Source organism: Canis lupus, chromosome 17, assembly GCF_003254725.2.
Source record: "Canis lupus dingo isolate Sandy chromosome 17, ASM325472v2, whole genome shotgun sequence".
In the NCBI taxonomy this organism is placed as follows: Eukaryota; Metazoa; Chordata; class Mammalia; order Carnivora; family Canidae; genus Canis; species Canis lupus.
Window position 1 is genome coordinate 56,623,308 of NC_064259.1, and position 22,758 is coordinate 56,646,065.

The 22,758-nt window shown below is 38.3% G+C and overlaps 1 long non-coding RNA gene across 2 annotated transcripts in view; it reads right to left on the reverse strand.

Moving 5' to 3' along the window:
- The window catches only part of LOC112664110 (uncharacterized), a 74,412-nt gene extending 51,668 nt beyond the window's left edge, over positions 1-22,744 (reverse strand). For both annotated transcript variants that reach the window (XR_003139503.3, XR_007402989.1), the window contains exon 1: positions 19,294-22,744. This is a non-coding gene — a long non-coding RNA (uncharacterized LOC112664110). The remainder of the gene's footprint in view (positions 1-19,293) is intronic.
- Positions 22,745-22,758: the final 14 nt, after the last annotated feature.

A 22,758-nucleotide genomic window follows, 5' to 3' on the forward strand; every position in this document is an offset into this window, starting at 1 on the left:
AAAACAAGCAAAACTCTTTCCTGCCTCTGGACTTTTACACTTGCTCTTCCTTCTACATAAAATATCCTTCTCCATCCTCTTCTCATGGCTGGCTCTTTCTTGAGCTTTATATCACAGCCTGTCACCTCCCCAGTAAGTTGAGATTTCCCTGACCACCCTATCTAGAAACAGGCTCCATTTGACCCATGCCACCCTGGCTTTCCCCTCCTAGCACTCACCACAATCTGTGATTAACTTATCCTTTGTTCATGTGTTTATTACTCATCTGTAGCTGCACAGAGACTTTGATTACTCTTGCTCATCATGACATTCTGAGTCCCAAACCATGCCCAATGCTACAGAAGCCTTTGAGTAAATATTTGTTAAATGAATTCATTCAAAAAGATAAAGGTGGATCAAACTCCACTGTTACATCTGGGGAATGATAGCAGCTCCTGAGGAAAAGCATCAAGTTAGACAGAACCAAGCTGAATAGGTCACTGTCTAAGCCAGCAAACATCATTCGTGGGCTGGACATTTTTCTGAAGGAACTCATACCATAGCACAGTCTCGCTTTTGCCCAGCTTCTCCCACACACCCAAAGGCCTGGTCAAGGGAACATCAGGTGGCATGGAAAACACTGAAAGAGAGAATGGTCCTATAGCAGCCTCCCTGCTCATAACTCCTAATGCTCTAGCTGTTGCATAGTTAGAAAATAAAGCATGGCGGGATTAGGTAGTCCTGCTTATCTGGACTGGGCTGTACTCTGAACAGAATCAGGGGAAGTGAACACCCAGACTTCCAAATCACCAATCCCTTTGATTTTTCTCAGAATAAAAGATCATAAAGGGCAAATCAGTAATAAATGAAATAGTTAGTGGATGATATGTTTTGCATATCCCTTATATCTCTATGAAATAACTATAGGAATTTGTACTCTCAACAGAAGAGCTATCCATATAAAATATTCCTTAATAAAAATCATAGTCTATCAAACATGACAAGATAGACCAACAGATAAAAAAAAAAGTAAGTCAAGTGTAGTTAGAGTACTTAGAAGAGTAGTAGATTCTTTACTGAATCATAGTCTTTAAAAAGAGGCTCAGAACTCTGATTTAGATGTCATTAATGGGTTGATAAAAGAAAAAGGGTAATTGATTGGAATCCTTGTGTTAGACTCTAACTTTTTATTCAGTTAAAAGTTCAATTGGTTCATGCACTTGTGTGCTGATGGTCAGTTTGAAGCCAAGGAAGGGTCTTAATTTGGTAGCATGGATGGAATGCTTGGGCTGAAAGTTTAGGGACACACTAAGGAAGTGCCACATCTAGGTGCAACTGCCTGGCTGATATAGCAGTTGTAGTTGCACTATGGGGCAGGAGGCCTACATGATCATGGGTCTGGAGATGACCCTTATCACACTGACTGGAGTAGCAACATGTGCCTTGAAAAAGATGGAGGTTTCACAGGATCAAGAATGGATAAAGGGCAGATGTGATCCTGGTGTAGCCTAACTCAATTATTACTACAATTGATCTTGGAAAACTTTATTACTTTAGTTCACAGGGCCAGTGCCAAAGACATGAAAGAACAGAGGAGCAAACAAAAGCCTAAAATATTTGTGTTCAGGACTTATGATGCTACCGGATCTTCTGGCTCATCAAATAATGTCTTTTTGGGTAGCACACTCCAAAAGAAGTACCTCCAAGAGCAGTAGCAAAAAAAGAGTTTTGAAACAAGAGATTTGAGGACTCTGGAAACAAATTAAAATAGACCATACCACTCCTTTGCCAGAAAATGAGAGAAATCTTTATTTCAACCACATTATATAACCCTACTGGATATATGTAGGCTTTTTCAATAATGTATCAAAAGCTAAGCCAGGGATCCCTGGGTGGCACAGCAGTTTGGCACCTGCCTTTGGCCCAGGGCGCGATCCTGGAGACCCGGGATCGAATCCCACATCGGGCTCCCAGTGCATGGAGCCTGCTTCTCCCTCTGCCTGTGTCTCTGCCTCTCTCTCTCTCTCTCTCTCTCTCTCTCTCTCTGTGACTATCATAAATAAATAAATTAAAAATAAAAAAATTCAAAAGCTAAGCCAAATGAAGAGATTAAAGTCTGAAAAATATTCTGCTACTCAAGGACCCCAAGAACATGGACTCTAATGGTGGGCAGGCTCTGGGAAGACTCATGAAAGAACTATACTACCTCACCCAGACATATTTTGCTCTTCTCCAGCCTATCCCTCAGCCCTCACACTCCTGTCACCCTAATGGTATCAAATACAGTGGGGCTTGATGCTGATAGCCAGGTCATCTCTTCAACCCTGAATCACTAGCTAGGGACTTAACTCTGTCATTTCAGATTGATTTGGGATAAGAATGAAGCAAATACAATAGCATATGGCATTAAGGAAATCTGGTCTGGTCTACAGATAATGGAGTTAGCTTACTTTATAAGAGAATCTAGCGCAGGTTGTCCTGTACATATCTATCTTGGTAATAACTGTATACACATATGTGTGCTATTTTTAAAGTTGCTTTTCCTTCTGGACTTAGAAAGCTAGGTCCAAGATTCCAAGGGAAATGTGCAGATATTATAAAGATAGTGCCAAAAGGCTGTTCTCCTTACCTCACAAGTTTGGACAGGGGAATTTCTACTGTCACCTGAAGAGATCCATATTAAATCTCAGAAGGGACCTCTTGATCCTTAAAAGTGCCCTACATTAGAATGGATGGGTAAAGAAAGCAAAGAAAGCTTCTCCACTGGAAATTTTTCAACAATTGAACAGAATACTGTGTATCTAATAGATAAGCATTGTGTTCTGATAAAGAGAATCAGCTTTGGAGTCATCCCATGAACAGGGTGCTTGGACTCAGACTCTGGCTCCACTGTCCTGAAGATGTTTGGCAAGACTCAAAACATCTTTACTTTATCTATTAGATAATAATACTAATCTACTTGGATTCTCACTGTGAAAATAAATTATCTGGGGGACTTCTGATTCCCAATCCAAGTTGTAAGTAGCTTGGAAGTCACCAGTCCATCCCAGCAAAGTAAAAACCTGAACAAACTGAAAAATCAATAGTTCCTCTATATACTTCAGAACAGTGAGGTCAGAGGGAAAATGACTGTCCCCCAAATTGGAGAGACAGGCAAATACACAGAAGTACAACTTCCCTGAGAAGAAACTTCTATAAAAACCAGCATCAGGGTTGGAACACTTAAACTGTAATTGATGAGATGCTGGAAGCTCTGTGTAGGCAGGTCTGAAAGTTAAAATGGGGGCCGACTCATTAGGAGGTCCCCATCTCCATACTTCTGTTCTACCTCTAGGAACTCTACCAGGTTCTCACGATGAATATCAGAGAAAAATTCCCTAGAGCTTCCAGCAGAAGGAGGGAAAAGTAACCCTTTTGAAATACACCAGAACATTCTGTTCTCAATAAGGCTAACCTCAAGAGAAACCATTTTACCTGACCCTAACCTGCTAAGGTTTTATCAGAGCCTAACTGACCCAGGACATGCAAAATACCCAACTCCAGCCCACTGTAGTCACCCTGTCCCACATAAAGAGGAAGGTGGGGGACTGAGCAACACTGGTAAATGTCACACAGTCCAGGGACACAGGCTCATCAAAGACTGAGACATAATCATAGAACTATAGAACACTTCCCCACACATAAACCTTACCACTATATCACTACCAGCCTATTTACCAAAGTTCCTTTTACCCATTACATCATATCTGGTTTTAAATAAAAATTTTTCAAGGTATACTAAAGACAAAAGATACCATTCAAAAGACAGAACAAGACTCATATATGGCAGTGATGTTGGAACTATCAGACCAGGAATTTAAAACAACTCTGATTATTAAGAGCTCTAATGGGCAAAGTAGACAATACACAAGAACAGATAGATTATTTAGGCAAGGAGATGTAAATTATAAAAAAGAATAAAAAAGAAATGCAAGAAACACTAACAGATGTGGAAAATGTCCTTGATGGGTTCATCACTGGACTAGACATGGTAAATATCTTAGGCTTTGTGAGTCATACAGTTTGTGTCTATTTAACTCTGTTGCTGTAGCATGAAAGAAGCCACAGCTCATAAACAAATGGCTGTGGCTGTGTTCCAAAAAAACTTCACTCACAAAAAGCAGATAATGGGCTGGACTTAGTTTGCAGGTTATGGTTTGCAACCCAATTTAGACCAATAACAAATGATATCAAATATTAAGCATAATGCATAAAACATTTGTTCTCTTACTCTTTCCCCTCTTGTCTATCTGGTATCCTTCTAATACAAGATAATCCCTACCATCATCCTTTTATTATCGTCATTTAGAGGATTATTACATGGGTCATCGTGTTGAGCTATGGGTACTGCATTTTAAAAGGTTAATGCATTCTTTTATTTTTTTTTATTTTTTTTTAATTTTTTTTATTTATTTATGATAGTCACACACAGAGAGAGAGAGAGAGAGGCAGAGACACAGGCAGAGGGAGAAACAGGCTCCATGCACCGGGAGCCCGACGTGGGATTCGATCCAGGGTCTCCCGGATCGCGCCCTGGGCCAAAGGCAGGCGCCAAACCGCTGCGCCACCCAGGGGATCCCTAATGCATTCTTTTAAGGACATTTTACAATTCATAGAACTGTTTATAGAAAATTCTGATTGATTGACCCATTTATTTATTTAACAGTCCTTTCAATGGGGCAGGAGGAAGGGCTGCTTTGGCAGGTTAATTAAGACTCCAGGTTTGGAAGGCTTTTAAACAAGGGCCTATGGGGAGAAAGTTTTTCCCCTTACACTTGTGGCCTGCTGGCATTCCTCCTATAGCTATCATTTGCCAGTTCCAGGAGGCAAAGTTTACATATTGTGACATATCACAAACTGTTTTTCTCCTGCCTCTTATGAAATCAACTGAGCATAGCGTGGAATTTGGAGTCTGAATTTGAACCAGAAAGTTCTACTTATTAACAACTAATTATGGACTTTCAGGGTATCATACATTAGACAGTGGCTGTACTCAGATGGACCATGGTATGTGTGCCTGGAACGTCATCTGCAAAGAGAGTAACGCGATGTTCCCTTTTATTTCTCATGAGTCCATTATCTTCTTAACTCCATACCATGATTTTAGTGAGTTTTACCATCCTTTCTTTTAGAATTTCAAAGTCCTTTCCTAATGGGTTTCTCTGAGTCTTCTTATATAATCTAACCTTTTCTCCATAAAGCTCCCAGAGTGATCTTTTAAGAATGCAATTCTCATCATGCCCCTGCATGACTAAATTCCTTTTTGGGCTTCACTCTGCTCTTAGGAGAAAACCAAAGTTATTGTCATGAATTTCTCTCAAGTCTATGCATGCTTTGGCTCCAGCTCACCTCTGCAACCTCATCTAACTCCACTCTATCCATGCTCTGACATTTCAACCATGCTTGCATGGTTTAGTTCCTTAAACTAATTCTCCATACTGGTTCCCACCTAGGAGCCTTTACTTCTTTCCATATGCTGTAGTACTATTGATCTTCATTTTATAGCTTTGATTCTTCAATTCTTTTTTTTTTTTAACCTGTTGACCTCCTCACCCATTTCTCCACCTCTGGCAATCATCAATCTGTTCTCTGTATCTATGAGCTCAGTTGTTTTGTTTTTGTTTTTTAGATTCCATGTATAATATTTTGTCTCTCTCTATCTTATTTCACTTAGATGATGTCTTTGAGGTCCATCCCTGGTATTACAAATGGCAAGATTTCCTTCTTTTTGTGGCTGAATAATATTACTCTGTGTGTGTGTGTGTGTGTGTGTGTGTGTGTGTGTATCACAATGTCTTTATCCATCAGTGGACGTTCAAGTTGCTTCCACATATTGACTATTGTAAATAACTGTGTGAACATGGGACACATATATCTTTTTAAGATAATGTTTTCATTCCCTTTATTATTATTTTATTTTTAAAGATTTTATTTATTTATTCATGAGAGACAGAGAGAGAGAGAGAGAAAGAGAGGCAGAGACACAGGCAGAGGGAGAAGCAGGCTCCATATAGGGAGTCCAACTCGGGACCCAATCCCGTGACTCCCTGGAGTCACACTCTGGGCCGAAAACAGGCACTAAACCTCTGAGCCACCCAGGCATCCCTTCATTTTTTTTTCAGATAAATACCCAGAAGTGGAATTGCTGAATCATATGGTAGTTCTACTTTTAATTTTTTGAGAGATCTCCATACTGTTTTCCATAGTGGCTGCACCAAGATTACTGTTCCACCAACAGCACACCATGGTTTGCTTCTGTCCACATCCTTGCCAACACTTGCTGTTTCTTGTAATATGGTAGATATTAGTCCAACTACTATCAATACTACACCTAAACAAAAACGGTCTAAACCAATTAAAAAACAGAGATTGTCAGAGTGAATAAAAAAACAAGACCCAACTTAATGTTATCTACTAGAAACCTACATGATTAAAAGGAGGATCCTGAACTCACTTCCTCCTATGGAAACACCAAAGCAACAACTACATGTATTTCAAATCACTCTGAAAATATCTGAAGACTGGAGGAACAGATCTTCCACAGCTAAAGCCATAAAGGAAATGCCACATTGAGAAGGGTAAAAGGGACAGAGACACCATCTGATACCAAAGTCCCAGTGCAGTGACCCATGAGTAGGAGGGACATCACAAGTAGGAGGAGCAGGAAGATTAAACCCCACACTGAGAATCCTGGCCCTGGGAACCCTACTGGGAAGACAAGTCTCCATAGAGTTTGGATATCAGTAAAGTTTAACTCCTGGAGAGCAGGAAAGCAATAAGAACTGAATCTTCACCCTTAAAAAGCCAGTACACTTTATGACTCAGCCCAAGACCCAGCACAAAACTGTAGTTTGAAAAGTGCCTGGGTTAAGCATGAAGGAGATCTACTGACCAATTTTAGGATGTGTGCCAGAGAGTCAAAGATCTGCAGGAAATTTCTCTGGGAACCAAAGTACTGGTGGGTGCCATTTTTCTTGCCCTCTCTCAGTCCAGATGCCAGATGATTGTAGGAGGCAATTCTGACATTCCATAATTACTAGCACCACTTGTTCCACCCCAGTGTTCCTTTGTGGACTCATCCCACCCAACCGACCTACCTTGGCACATGCCCCTCCAAATCAGCTCCCATTCTGTCACACCAAGTCAGGTTAGGTAAGGACTAGCATCCTCCCAAAGTGACTATTGCCCCACCATACCCAGTAGGCAACTCTGACCAGAATAACTGCCCTCTCCAAAGCATATCCTGCCCCAAGGAGGATTTAGCTATCCCATGCACCAGCTGGTTGCAGTAGCTAGTCACCTCAGGAGCAAGGCCTGCCAGCAGTACACCCACAGCAGTTGCAGAAAGTCATTGCAGACACCTAGGTTGAGGGCTGGTGCACCTACCAGTGTACCTGTAGTAGTCATAGCTCAGTCATAACTAGACAGCATGTGCAGTCCACAAGGGGACAGCTGGTTCTGGTGACCAGGAGTATTACACTACAGGGCACCATAGGATGGCCTTCTACATAAGACCATTACTTTCAAGATCAAGAGATACAACTGACCTGCCTAATACAGAGAAACAAACATAGAAAGGCAGATAAAATGAGAAGACAGATATGTTCCACATAATATATTCCAAAATAACAAAATAAAACCACAGAAAAAGATCACTGAAGTAAAGATAAGCAATCTGCCTGATAAAGAGTTCAAAGTAATAGTCACAAAATGCTCACCAAACTTGAGAGAAGAGTAGATAAAGTCTGTGAGAACTTTAACAAAATGACAGAGAATATTAAAAAGGACTAGTCAGAGCTGAAGAATATGATAATTGAAATGAAAAATATGCTAGAAAGAATCAATAACAGATTACAAGATGCAAAAGAATGGATCAGTGATGGGGAAGACAGAGTAAAAAAAAGCAACCAAGTTTAACAGCAAAATTTAAAAAATGAAGATAGGTTAAGGGATTTCTATGACAATATCAAACATGCTAACATCCATGTTATAAAGCTTTCAGAGAATAAGAGAGAGCTAAAAGGGCAGAAAACCTATATGAAGAAATAATAGCTGAAAACTGCCCTAACCTGGAGAAGGAAACAGACCAGGAAAGACATGGAAGCACAGGAACAAGATAAAGCCAAAGAGGTCCACACCAAGATATATAATAATTAAAATGTCAAACTTAGAAATAAAAAGATAATCTTAAAAGTTGCAAGAGAAAAGCAAACAGTTATGTACAAGGGAAACCCCATAAGACTATGTGCTGATCTTTAAAGAGAAACTTTGCAAGCTAGAAGAAAGTGGCATTATATATTCAAAATGTTGAAAGGAAAAAATCTACAACCAAGAATACTGTACCTGGTAAGGTTATCATTCAGAATTAAAAGAGAGAGAAAGCGTTTTTGAAAACAAACAAAAGTTAAAGGACCTTATCACCATGAAAGCACCCTATAAGAAATATTAAAGTGACTTTTTAAGTGGAAAAGAAAAAGCCATGACTAGAAGTAGGAAAATTATGAAGGGAAAAAAACTTCACCGGTAAAAGCAAACATATAGTAATAGATCAATCACTTATAAAGCTAGTATGAAGGTTAAGACACAAAAGTAGTAAAAATCAGTTATATCCATAGCAATTAGTCAAGAGATACACAAAATAATAAGATGTAGAATATGTCATTATATATATATATATAAAACAAGGAGTGGGGAGTAAAAATGTGGTGACTTTAGATGCATTTGAGAACTTAAGCAAACATCAACTTAAAATAAGTTGCTATATACATAAGGTGTCATATGTGAACTTCATGGTAACCACAAACCAAAAACCTATAATAGATACACACACACACGAAAGAGAAAAAAAATGGCAGCATAACACTAAAGAAAGCCATCAAATCACAAGGGAAGAGAACAATAAATAAAGAAACAGAAAAACCACAAAAAATTATAAAATTATAAAACAATGAACAAAAAGACAATACATACCTATCAATAACTACTTTAAATGTAAATGCCTTAATCAAAACCTATAGGGTGACTAAATGAATTTTAAAAAGACCCATCTATGTGCTGCCTACAAGAGATTCACTTCAGAGCTAAGGGCACATACCAACTAAAAGCAAAGGGATGGCAGAAGATATTCCATGCAAATGGGAGCAAAACAAACAAAACAAAACCCTGGGTTAGCAATACTTAGACAAAATAGAGTTTAAAACAGACTGTAACTGGGATGCCTGGGTGGCTCAGTGGTTGAGTATCTGTCTTCTGTTCAGGGCGTGATCCTGGAGACCTGGGATCGAGTCCCATGTCCAGCTCCCTGCAGGGAGCCTGCTTCTCCCTCTGCCTATGTCTCTGCCTCTCTCTCTGTTACTCTCATGAATAAATAAATAAAATATTTAAAACCTAATTAATTAATTAAATAAAACAGACTGTAACAAGAGAAAAAAAGGGCAGTATATAACAATAAAAGGCTCAATCTACCAAGAGGATATAACAATTGTAAATATCTATGCATCCAACATGGGAGCACCTATATATATAAAACAAATATTAACAGATATAAAGGGAGAAACTGACAGCAATATAATAATAGTAGGGGACTCTAATACCTACTTACATCAATGGATAGATAATTTAGACAGAAAATCAAAAAGGAAACAGTTGTCCAATCAGAAAGTCAATACGAAAATGGTGGCTTTGAACAATGCATTAGACCAGATGGACCTAACAGATATACAGAAATTTCCATCCAAAAATAGCAGAATACACATTATTTTCAAATGTATGGAACATTGTCCAGGATCGATAGATCACATGTCAGGCCACAAAACCAGTCTCAATAAATTTTAAAAGGCTGAAATCATGTCAAGCATCTTTTCTAATCACAGTGGTATAAAGCTAGATATTAACTATAAGAAAGAATGAACAGAAATGCGAACACACAGAAGCCAAACATTTACTAAACAAACCAATGGGTGAATAAAGAAATCAAAGAGAAAACTTAAAAATACCTTGAGACAAATGAAAATGGAAATACAACATTCCAAAATCTTTGGGGCACAGCAAAGCAGTTCTAAGAAGGAAGTTTACAGTGATACAGACCTAGCTAATGAAACAAGAAAAATCTCAAATGATCTAACCTAACACCTAAAGAAAATAGAAAAAGAAGAGCAAACAAAGCCCAAAGTTACTAGAAGGAAGGAAATAATACATGTAAGAGTAGAAATAAATAGAATAAAAACTAGGGGTACCTGGGTGCCTCAGTCAGTTAAGTGTCTGACTCTTGATTTTGGTTCAGATCATGGTCTCAGGGTTGTGAGATCAAGCCCCATGTTGGGCTCTGTGCTAGGCATGGAGCCTACTTGGAATTCTCTCTCTCTTTCTCCCTACGCCCCTTCACCCCTCTAAAAAAATAATATAAACTAAAAATAAAATAAAATCAATAAAACTAGGAGCCAGTTTTTTGAAAAAATAAAGTTGATAACTTTACCTTGAATCATCAAGAACAAAAGAAAAGACCCAAATAAATAAAATCAATAATGAAAGAGGAGAAGTCACAACCAACACCATAGTAATATAAAGGATTTTAAGAAAAAGTGAAAATTATATACTAACAAATTGGACAACTTAGAAAAATGCATAGTTTCTTAGAAACATATAATCTTCCAAAATTGAATCAAGAATAAATAGAAAATCTGAATGAACTGATTACTAACAAAATGGAATCAGTAATCAAAAAACTCCAAAAAAAACAAAAGTCTAGGATCAGATGGTTTCACAAGTAAATTCTACCAAACGTATAAAGAAGAGTTAATATCTCTCCTTCTCAAACTATTCAAAAAAAGAGAAGAGGAAGGAATACTTCCAAATTCATTCTATTATCTTGATACTAAAACCAGACAAAGATACTACAAAAAAAGAAAATTACAGACCAATATCCCTGGTAAACATAGATGCAAAAAAAAATCTTCAACAAAGTGTTAGCAAACTGAATTTAAAAATACATGAGACTGGAGAGAGGAAAGATGATGGAAGAGTGGGGGAACTCATTTCACCTGGTCCCTTGAATTTAGCTAGATAACTATCAAAGTATTCTGAACACCCATAAATTCAACCTGGGATATAAGAAAAGAATATCTGGAACTCTACAAGTAGAAAAGTGATCAGTTTTTGCAAGGTAGGAGTTGCAGAGAAGTGAATCTGAGGGGAGATATCATAAGATAAATGGCAGGGTGAGGGAGCCTCCATAAGGTGGCTACTGGGAAATGAAATAGCCCTATGGGGCAAAATTGGAACCCTTAGAAATCTGCTCCAGTGAGAGACATTGCTGCCCGAAAGGTGCTCAGGTAGTGAAATAGACAGAATTCTAGGTGGGTCTCAAGATCCCTGGCATCACAAAATTAATAGGAGTGTCTGAGCCAGTGGAGTTCCCAAGCAGCGGAGTGGGGTAACTGTTGGGTTCAGTGGGCCCGTGAGGGGACTCTCAACTTGGTTCACCATAGACCATGAGCCAGAACCCAACTGGGTGACTGCTCTCCCTCTGGGAAATCTTCTGAAGACTGGAAAGCAGAGACTCTCCACCATTTCCTAGGAGTAGTGGAGTGGGTGCACATGCGACTGGACATCAGCTCTAAAAGAATCATCCACCATGATCAAGAGAGATTTATTCCAGGAGTGGAAATAAGGTTCAATATACACAAATCAATCAAAGTGATACATCATATTAGTAAAATAAAAGATAAAATCATATAATTATCTCAATAGATGCAGAAAAAACATTTGAAAACATTCAACATCATTTACAATAAAAACAACAAAGTGGGTATAGAAGGAACATACTGCAACATAATAAAAGCCATATAGAGAAACTCAGAGCTGACAATATATTCAATGTTGAAAAGCTTTCAGTTTTTCCTCTAAGATAAGGAACAAAACAAGAATGTCTACTCTTACCACTTTTATTCATCGTAATACTGGAAGTCCCAAACACAGAAATCAGCCAAGAAAAGAGCAAAAGTCATCTGAAGTGGTAAGGAAGAAGTAAGACTGTCACTATTTGCAGATGACATGATAGCATATATAAAAAGCCCTAGGGATCCCTGGGTGGCGCAGCGGTTTGGCGCCTGCCTTTGGCCCAGGGCGCGATCCTGGAGACCCGGGATCGAATCCCACATCGGGCTCCCGGTGCATGGAGCCTGCTTCTCCCTCTGCCTGTGTCTCTGCGCCTCTCTCTCTCTCTGTGACTATCATAAATAAATAAAAATTAAAAAAAATAAAAATAAACATTTAAAAAAAATAAAAATAAAAAGCCCTAAAGACTCTACCAAAAAAAAAAAAAAAAAACCAACTATGATGGCTAATAAATGAATTCAGTAAAGTTGGAGGATACAAAATCAATATACAGAAATCTCTGCATTTAAGCACACTAATAACAAAATAGCAGAAAGGGAAATTAAGAAAAAAGTCTTATTTACAATTGCACCAAAAAGAATAAAATACCTAGGAATAAATTTAATCAAGGCAATGAAAGACTTGTACTCTGAAGACTGTAAGAAAGAATGATGAAAGAATTGAAGACAACACAAGTAAATGGCAAGATACTATTTACCCAAAGAAAATAAAAACACTAATTTGGAGAGATACATGCATCTCTATGTTTACTGCAGCATTATTTGTCATAGTCAAGCTATGGGAAAAGAATTCCAAGATGCCAGAGGAGTAGGAGATCTTAGTTTTGTCTGGTTGCAGGAATTCAGCTAGATAGTTACTGTACTATTCTGAACACCTGTGAACTCAACCGGAGAGCTAGGAAAAAAATTGCTGCAACTCTATAAATAGAAATGACCACTTTCTGGAAGGTAGGAGGTGCGAAGAATTGAATCCCAAGCAATAGATGGAAAGAGAAACTTCAGGGAAAGGTGCCTTTCTAAGCCAGCCACCTGAAAGTGATAGAGCAGTAGAGCACAAAATCAGAACTTTTAGAAGTCTGTTCCAGTGAGGGACCCCCCTCAGACTGAGCGGTGCTCAGGTGGCAAAGTGGGAGTGGAATACTAGGTGTGACAGTGTGGTCTCAAGATTCTGGGCCCACAAGAAGACTGGGAGTGCCTGAGTAGGGCAGAGTTCCCAGGCAAGGGAGTGGGGACGCTGGCTGCAATCACGGAGCCTAGCAGGGGGCTCTCAACTCTGGGTTCTGGTAACCTATGAACCGGTGCTTGGTTGGGTAACCGCTCTCCCAGCAGGGGATCAGTAAGTGGCAGAAGCACAGGGAGACTCCCGCTGGCTCCCCCAGGAGGAGCAGCACAGGAGTATGCCCTAGGATTCTGCAGTGTTTGGAGCCTGGAAGCAGGGTGGCAGGGCTGAGGTAGAAAAAGGTCAGTTACAGGCTGGGTGAACATGGAGGGCAGATGGAGATCAGGGAAACAGGAGTGACTGACTGCTTTTCCTTTAGGGTGCACTGAGGGGTGGGGGACCCGAGCTTTCAGCTCTGGGGCTGGAGATTGAGAGGCCACCATTTTATTCTCATCCTCTAAACCTGCGTGGAAAGCCTTCAGGGAACAAAAGCCACATAGAGCAATCTGGAGGTGCTTACTTCACCTGGCCCGGGCAAGGATGGTGCAGTTCCAACCCGGGCAAAGACACCTGAGAATCAGTGCAAAAGGCCCCTCCCTCAGAAGAGCATCAAAAATATCTGGTAAGACCAAGTTTACTGGGATCCCTGGGTGGCACAGCGGTTTGGCGCCTGCCTTTGGCCCAGGAAGCGATCCTGGAGACCCAGGATCAAATCCCATGTCGGGCTTCTGGTGTATGGAGCCTGCTTCTCCCTCTGCCTGTGTCTCTGCCTCTCTCTCTCTCTCTCTCTCTCTCTCTGTGTGTGTGACTATCATAAATAAATAAAAAATTAAAAAAAAAAAAAAGACCAAGTTTACTGATCACACAAAATGGCAAAACTCCAGAGCTAGGGGAAAAATAGTATATAGAAGTCATGGATTTTTTTCCCCCATGATTCTTTAGTCTTTCCATTTTATTTTTTTCTCTTTCCTTTTTCAAACAATTTATTTTATCAACTCTTTTTTAATTCTTTTTTAATTTTCATTTTTAATTACATTCTCTCCTTTAATTGCATTTAATTTTATTTTTGTATGTATGTAAGTTTTTCTTTCTTTACAATTTTGGGATGCAGTTTCTTCTCACAAATAGACCAAAATACACCCAAAATGTACTGTATTGCCTTGTTCTTTTCACCTATCTGATCATATTCTCTCGTTTTTTTTCTTTCTTTTACTTTCTCTTTTAAAAAGTCTTTTAAATGTTCATCTTTACAGTTACATTCTATCTTTTCAATGTATTTAATTTTATTTTTGTGTATATGTAAGTTTTTCTTTCTTTACAATTTTGAGAGATAGTTTCTTCTAAAAGACCCAATACACCCATGATATAGTGTATTGCTCTGTTCTGTTCACCTGTCTGTTTATATTCCTTCTTATTTTTAAAATTTTTGTCTTTAAATTTTCATTTTTACAGTTACATTCTATCCTTTCATTGTACTTAATTTTATTTTTATACATACATGTTTTTCTTTCTTTACAATTTTGGAATCTAGTTTCTAACAAATAGACCAAAATACACAGGATCCAGTGTGTTGCTCTGTTTTGTTCACTTGTCTGATTATATTCTCACTTGTTTTTTAAATATATATACATATATATACACATATAAATATATTTATATTTATATAAATTATTATATGTAATAATATAATAATATAAATATAATAATTATAAATTATTATATATTTTATATATGTATATATTTTATATATATTTGGTTGGAATCTTCTGATTTGATTAGTGTTTATTTCTCTGGGGTTGTTGCTACTTTAGTATTTTGTTCTCTTATTCATCTATTCTTCTCTGGACAGAATGACAAGATGGAAAAACTCACCTCAGAAAAGAGAACAAGAGGCAGAATTGACAGCCAGAGACCTAATCAGTATGGATATAAGTAAGATGTCAGGTCTAGAGTTCAGAATAAAGATTACAAAGATACTAGCTGGGTTTGAAAGAAGCATAGAAGACACTAAAGAATCCCTTTCTGGAGGAATAAAAGAATTATAATATATAATCAAGTCAAAATCAAAAAGTCCATTAATGAACTGCAATAAAAAATGGAGGCTCTAGGAACGCACGGGTGACTCAGTGATTGAGCGTCTGTCTTTGGCTCAGGGCGTGATCCAGGGTTCCCAGGATCAAATCCCACATTGGGCTCCCTGCAAGGGGCCTTCTTCTTCCTCTGCCTATGTCTCTGCCTCTCTCTCATGAATAAATGAATAAAATCTTTTTTAAAAGTGGAGGCTCTAACTGCTAGGGTAAATGAGGCAGAAAAGAGAATTAATGATATAGAAGACAAGACAATGGAGAATAAAGTACCTGAGAAAAAGAGAGATAAACAACTACTGGATCATGAAGGGAGAATTCAAGAGATAAGTGATACCATAAGCGAAACATTATCGAATAACTGGGATCCCAGAAGAAGACGGAGGGCAGAGGTATATTGAGGCAAATTATAGCAGAGAACTTCCCTAATCTGGGGAAGGAAACAGGCATTCAAGTCCAGGAGGCACAGAGAATACCCCTCAAAATCAATAAAAATAGGTCAACACTTCAATATATAATAGTGAAACTTGCAAATCTCGGGGACAAAGAAAAAATCCTGAAAGCATCTTGGGACAAGAAGTCTGTAATGTACAAGGGTAGAAACATTAGACTGGCAGCAGACTCATATAGAGAGACCTGGCAGCTCAGAAAGGGCTGGCGTGATATATTCAGGGTGCTAAATGAGAAAAATATGCAGCTGAGAATACTTTATCCAGCAATGCTGTCACTCAAAATAGAAGAAGAGATAAAAAGCTTCCAGGACAAACAGAACCTAAGAGAATGTGTGATCACTAAAACAGCCCTACAAGAAGTACTAAAGGGGATCCTAAGTGAAGAGAAAGCCCAAAACTAACATAAACCAGAAAGGAACAGAGATGATATACAGAAACAGTAACTTTACAGGTAATATGAGGGCGTTAGATTCATATCATTCACTAGTTACTCTGAATATAAATGGGCTAAATGTCCCAGCCAAAAGACATAGGTTATCAGATTGGGTAAAAAAGCAAGACTCATCCATATGCAGTCTCCAAAATGCTGGGATCATTCCCTGCATATTTTCAGACCACAATGCTTTGAAACTTGAACTCAATCACAAGAAGAGATTTGGAAGAAACTCAAACCTGTGGAGGTTAAAGAGCATCCTGCTAAAAGATGAATGGGTCAACCAGGAAGTTAGAGATGAATTTTAAAAAATTCATGAAAACAAATAAAATGAAAACACAACTGTTCAAAACCTTTGGGATGCAGTAAAGGTGGTCGTAAGAAGGAAATATATAACAATACAAGACTTTCTCAAGAAATAAGAAAGGTCTACACAACCTAACCTTATACCTAAAGGAACTGGAAAAAGAACAGCAAATAAAAACTAAACCCTGCAGGAGAAGAGAATTAATAAAGATTAGAGCAGAAATCAATTAAATAGAAACCAAAAGAACAGCAGGACAGATCAACAAAACTTGAAGCTGGTTCTTTGAAATAATTAATAAGATTGATAAACCTCTGGCTAGACTTATCAAAAAGAAAAGAGAAAGGACTCAAATCAATAAAATCAAGAGTGAGAGAGGAGAGATCACAACACAAAGAAATACAAACAATTATTATTGCATATAGTAACTATATGCCAACAAATTAGGCTATCTGGAAGAAATGAACTTATTTCTAGAGACATATAAACTACCAAAACTGAAATAGGAAGTAATAGAAAACCTGAACATCCATAACCAGCAAGGAAATTGAAGCAATAATAATAAAAAAAAAAAATCTCCCAACAGACAAGAGTCCAGGGCCTGATGGCTCCCCAGAGGAATTCTACCAAACATTTAAAGAATTGATACCTATTCTTCTAAAGCTGTTTCAGAAAAGAGAAACAGAAGGAAAACTTCCAAACTCTTTATATAAGGCCAGAATTACCTTGATCTCAAAACCAAACAAAGACCTCATCCAAAAGGAAAGTACAGATCAATATCTCTGATGAACATGGATGCCAAAATTCTCACCTAGATACTAGCTGATAGGATCCAAAAGTACATTAAAAGGATTATTCACCATGACCAAGTGGGATTTATTCCTGGGTTACAAGGGTGTTTTAATATCCAATGTGACAGGATACAAAATCAATGCACAGAAATCAGTTGCATTTCTATACACTAACAATGAGACAGAAGAAAGAGAAATTAAGGAGTCCATTCCACTTAAAATTGCACTAAAAACCATAAGATATCTAGGAACAAACCTAACCAGAGAGGCAAAGGATCTGTACACATAAAACTATAGAACACTCATGAAAGAAACTGAGGAAGACACACCAAAAATGCAAATTATTTCATGCTAATTGATTGGAAGAACACATATTGTTAAAATGTCTATACTATCTAGAACAATCTATACATTGAATCTATACATTCAATGCAATCCCTATCAAAATACCATCAACTTTTTCACAGAGCTGGAACAAATGATCCTAGAATTTGTATCGAATCAGAAAAGACCCTGAATAACCAAAGGAATATTGAAAAAGAAAACCAAAGCTGGTGGCATCACAATTCCAGACTTCAAGCTCTATTACAAAGCTGTAGTCATCAAGACAGTATGGGACTGACACAAAAACAGACACATAGATCAATGGAATGTAATAGAGAACCCAGAAGTGTATTCACAACTCCACAGTCAAACAATAACTGAGAGAAGCCAATCCAAAAGGTGCATACTATATTATTCCAATGATATAACATTCTGGAAAAGGCAAAACTATGAACACAGTAGTTAAAAAAATAATCAGTGGTTTCCAAGTGTTTAGAGGAGAGGAAGGGATGAGTAGGTGGAGCACAAAGAGCTTTTAGGGCAGTGAAATTCTTCTATATGATACTGTAATAGTAGAAGCATGTCATTATGTGTTTGTCATAAGCCATATAATGGACAACACCAAGAGTGAACTCTAATGTAAGCTATGGACTTTCAATGATAACATAATATGTAGCTTCATTAATTGTAACAAATATACCACTCTGGTGCAGGATGATGATAATGGGCCAGGCTGTGCATGTATACATGGGAATTCTTTGTACTTTCTGCTCAATTTTTCTGTGAACTTAAAAATCTTCTAAAGATAAAGTTTATTTTGAAAATGAAATGAGATAATACATATGGGTTCCACATATAAGGAGCTTGGATGTCATCATCCAAGATAAGAGAGATTACAGGGCAAATTGCTGCCTTCAAGGCTGGAGAGGCAGGCAAATATGGGGAGTTCCATTAATATGGGAAGTTTTCTTGTACACTTAATTGTGTGGTTACTGCTCTCTTCTATTTCTTTTTATGTATTACTCCATAAGAGTTTCAAAAGCATTAAGACATTGGAGACCTTGATTGTTCATATATTCATTCATTCAGCAAACATTAATTAAGCTCCTATAATGCATCAGATAATGTGCTATTTCTTATGGGAATCTGAGGATGTATAAGATATAGACACTTCATTCAGTCAAACATTCAACAAATTTTAAACATCTACCATGTGCCATGCGCTGTGCTAGCTGTTAAGGATTCAGTAATAAAGGGAGCATCCCATTTCGAAAACAGTGTGACAACCACAACAACAAAGTATTGACTCCACTGGCTTTAACATGTTTCTAGTGGGATCTTCATGGTGCAACTCCTTGAACAGGTGAATTTTTTGTTTGTTTGTTGGGTTTTTTGTCATCACTCTCTTAACTTCTTTTGGACTGAATGCAACACTTTCCAGTGGGACTTTCAACACAACTTTTTGTGGACATTGCTTTTAACAAGTTAATTATGAACTACATGTTGCCAAAACCAAAGGTCAATTTTTTTCATCATTGCATTTGATGCCCCAGCAACATTCAACACAGTCTACCACACTTCTTGAAATACTTTCTTCACTTGACTTTCATAGTAGCACTCTCTCAGTTTTCCTCCCGCCTCACACTGCTCCTGCTCAAACTCCTTAACTGGCTCCTCCTCCTCTAAATGTTATATATATATAACCTCTAATGTTATGTCTGTCCCAGGATTTAGCCCTGAGGCTTTTCCTTTTATCCGTAAATACTCTCACCCTATATTTCATCTAATCCTGTGACTTTAAAAATTATTGTGTGCTTCCATTTCCCAAACTTACCTCTCTAGATGGCATAAGAAGTATAATTGTCCTAAAGTGATCCAGGAGTTTAGCAAGGTAGCCAAGAAGAGGGATCCACTCTTCCCAGTATCACAGACTATAACCTGAATGGCTCCCTATGGAACCAGTGGCTTTCTTCCCCAAAAAGAGGGAAATACATCTCATGAGCTCCACTGACTCCAGGTGTTGGGAAATTGATTTTTCCTTACAACTTTTATAAACATCCGGCCCTCCAAACCCAGACTGTCTGGGACCAACATCATGTGTTTTTCTTCACTGATAAAGCTGCTCTCTGTGTTTGTGTGATACAAACATAGAATAATAGAGGCTAGTGTCCCTACACTGGAATGCAGACTCACACTGTGCACTACTTACACATCAGTGTAGAATGGAAGGATGGAGAAATCATGCCTTCTATTTCTTTGCCAACCCTTGGCCTTTGTGAGTTTTCCTAATACAGTATATTAATTAGCCCATGCTATGGCATATTGGGGAATTCTTCTCAAACTCTGATGTCAACTGGCAGTGACCCAGAGAGGCCACACTTTATAAAATGTGCCCTGATCTTCCCTGAGCACTTAGACTCTCCAGCTGTCCCAGCACCATTTGCTTTAAAAAAAAAATCATTTTCCCCTGTTGAATTTTTCTTGGCACCTTTATCAAAATCAATTGGCCATACAAATATAAACTGTTAAGTCACACCACATGCAAAAATTCCCTCAAAATGGATCATAGATCTAAATGTCAAGGCTAAAACTATACACCTCTTGGAAGAAAACATAGGTGAAAATCTTTATGACCTTGGGTTGGACAAAAACATGAGTGATAAAAGAAAAACGTGTTTTTAAAAGATTTATTGATTTTAGAGAGAAGGAGTGCATGTGAGAGCAGGGGGAAGGGTACAGAGAGAGAATCTTCAGGTAGACTCTCTGCTGAACGTGACCCAGTGCAGGGCTTGATCTCATGACTCAGGAGATCATGACCTCAGGCAGAACAAAGTCCCACACTTAATCAACTGAGCCATCCAGTCACCCTCAAAGAAAAGAATTTTTAAGTGGGATTTCATAAAAATTAAAAATGTTTGTGTTTCAAAAGACGTTACTAAGAAAACGAAAAGCCACAGACTGGACAAAATGTTTCTGTGGAAATCAATTTTTAAAATTTCATTTAGGATGGAGTCAGTAGACCAGTAGAGGGAGCTTTTATGCCCAAACACTCATTGTCAATTGCAGACCCAACAGGAGATGCAGGTAGATACCACTTTACTACCCCCAAAGGCTTTCCTCCTCCGCCGGTCAATGAGACTTTCGCAGCCCAATCAATGAAAAGTTATTATACTTCAAAATGGTGGTTCACTCCAATGGACTTTCTGTTTATAAAGCATCCCAGCTTCCCTTTTTCCTCTATAAGAAAGTGTTCCTCCTATTCTTTGTTCTGTGCAAGTGGATTTTATGGCATGTAAATTATATCTCAATAAAGATGTTTGGGAAAAAAAAGAAACGTGATATGTAGCCCTATCTGCCTTGCCTTTCATTTATTTCTCATTTTCTATAGAACCTAGTTATTGGTTCCACTCAGAGACTCTAAACTCTTGTTCTATTGGCTCTTTGGCTGAAAGTGATTCCCAGGCAGACAGTAGTTGAATTCTGCCAGCCTCCAACATTCCCAACACCTAGGGGAATGAATACCCCAGTCCTGAAGGGGGTAGGGGATGTGTGTGGTTCACTTCAGCATTACTCTAGCAGGCAAAGCTGTGTGATGCACCTTGGTGGCCTCAGGTAGGGCTTCACAGGTTTCAGCAAGACCAAGGCCCTTTAGCTAGTGTGACAGCTTCAGAGAACAAGCCACTATAACTCAATGACTACGGTCAAACTTCTCCAGGCAAGTGTGTTTGCAGCACAAGGAGTCGGGTGTTAAGTGGGAAGAGGAGAATGTCCACAACACAAGGAGAAAGAGAGACCCAGGGGAGGGTGTCAAACCCAATCTTTGTAGGGCATTTTTCCCAAGAACTAAAGAAAACATCCTTTTCGAGTGCATATGGTGTTTTCACCAGGACCATATGCTGGACTTCAAAACAAGTCTCTGTAAATATCTAAGAGTCAAAATCATACAGAGTATATGCTCTGACCACAAAAGTATTGAATTAGAAGTCAATAACAACAAGATATTTAGAAAATCCCCAATTTTAGAAATTGAACAATATACTTTGGAAAAACATGTTAAAGAGGAAATCACAGGTAAATTAGAAAATATTTTTACCCTGAATGATGGTAAAAGTCCGATACAACAAAATTGTTGGATGTGGCTAACCTACTGCTTAGAGAGGCATTTACAGCTCGAAGTGTCAATAGTCACAAAAGGAAAAGGGATAAAATCAATAACCTAAGGTTTAACTCTAAGAACCTTGAAAAGCAAGACCAGTTTGAACCCAAGGCAAATAAAAGAAGGCCAATAAGTAAAAGAAGCTGGTGAAAGAAAAAAGAGACAAGAGAAAAATACAACAGTAAATTTTTCTGTAATCCGCACAGAATCACATGGGTTCTATATTTAAATGTATATCTGGAACCATAAAGACTTTAGGAGAAAAAAATAGAAGAGCATCTATTGAAACTAAAAATCAGAAAATCATTGCTTCTAGGATAGATTGAGGGGTGGTGAAGAACTTTTTGAGGTGAAAGAAATGTTCTATATGTTGTCTGGGCGTCTATAATCACAATATTATACATGATTGTCAAGGTTCATTGAATAACACTTAAGATCTGGATGTTTGAATGCATGTAAATCACACTTCATTTTTTTAAAGTAGGAAAAAGGCAATGTCTTGAGGAGCTTATGGTGGTAGTATTTGGGCACCTTTGGGGTACAGGCTTCGGAAGCATCCACAGCATCCTTAGTTCAGGATTCTGCTGAGAGTGATTTTGCAACCAAAATGTAGGTGAGTGCAAATGTCCATAAGATCCACTGTGGCCACAACTACACATTCCTATTCTCATTATCCAAGCCATAGAACTAAACAGTTATCACCAGAGAGCTTCTCTTCAATGCTTATCTTCTTCCACAAATCCAGAGCTCTCCAAGGGAATATCAAAATTGAGGTTCTGTATATATGGGTTTGGAAAGAAAGTCACTTCCCATAGAACTTGATGACTGGAGCTGTCACCAGTGCAAATGTGTACACCTTGCAAGACAGTAACATTTCAAATGGCACTCCAAAAAAGGAGATCATGGATTATATATTGGTTTCCCCACCCCCAAAGTATTTATTTTACAAGGCAAAATTGCACATCATGCTGGCAGATTTTTTCTTTTCATTTAAATCCACAGATTATGGATCCCAGACAGCTGGCACTGACTGCCGGATGTCTTGTTGCAGGGAGAACCAAGCTGTTATCACATTGTGGCCCTGAAACTTGCTTCCTGTGCTTTGGAGGAATGAAAGATATGTTAAAGGTCACCACTTTTGAG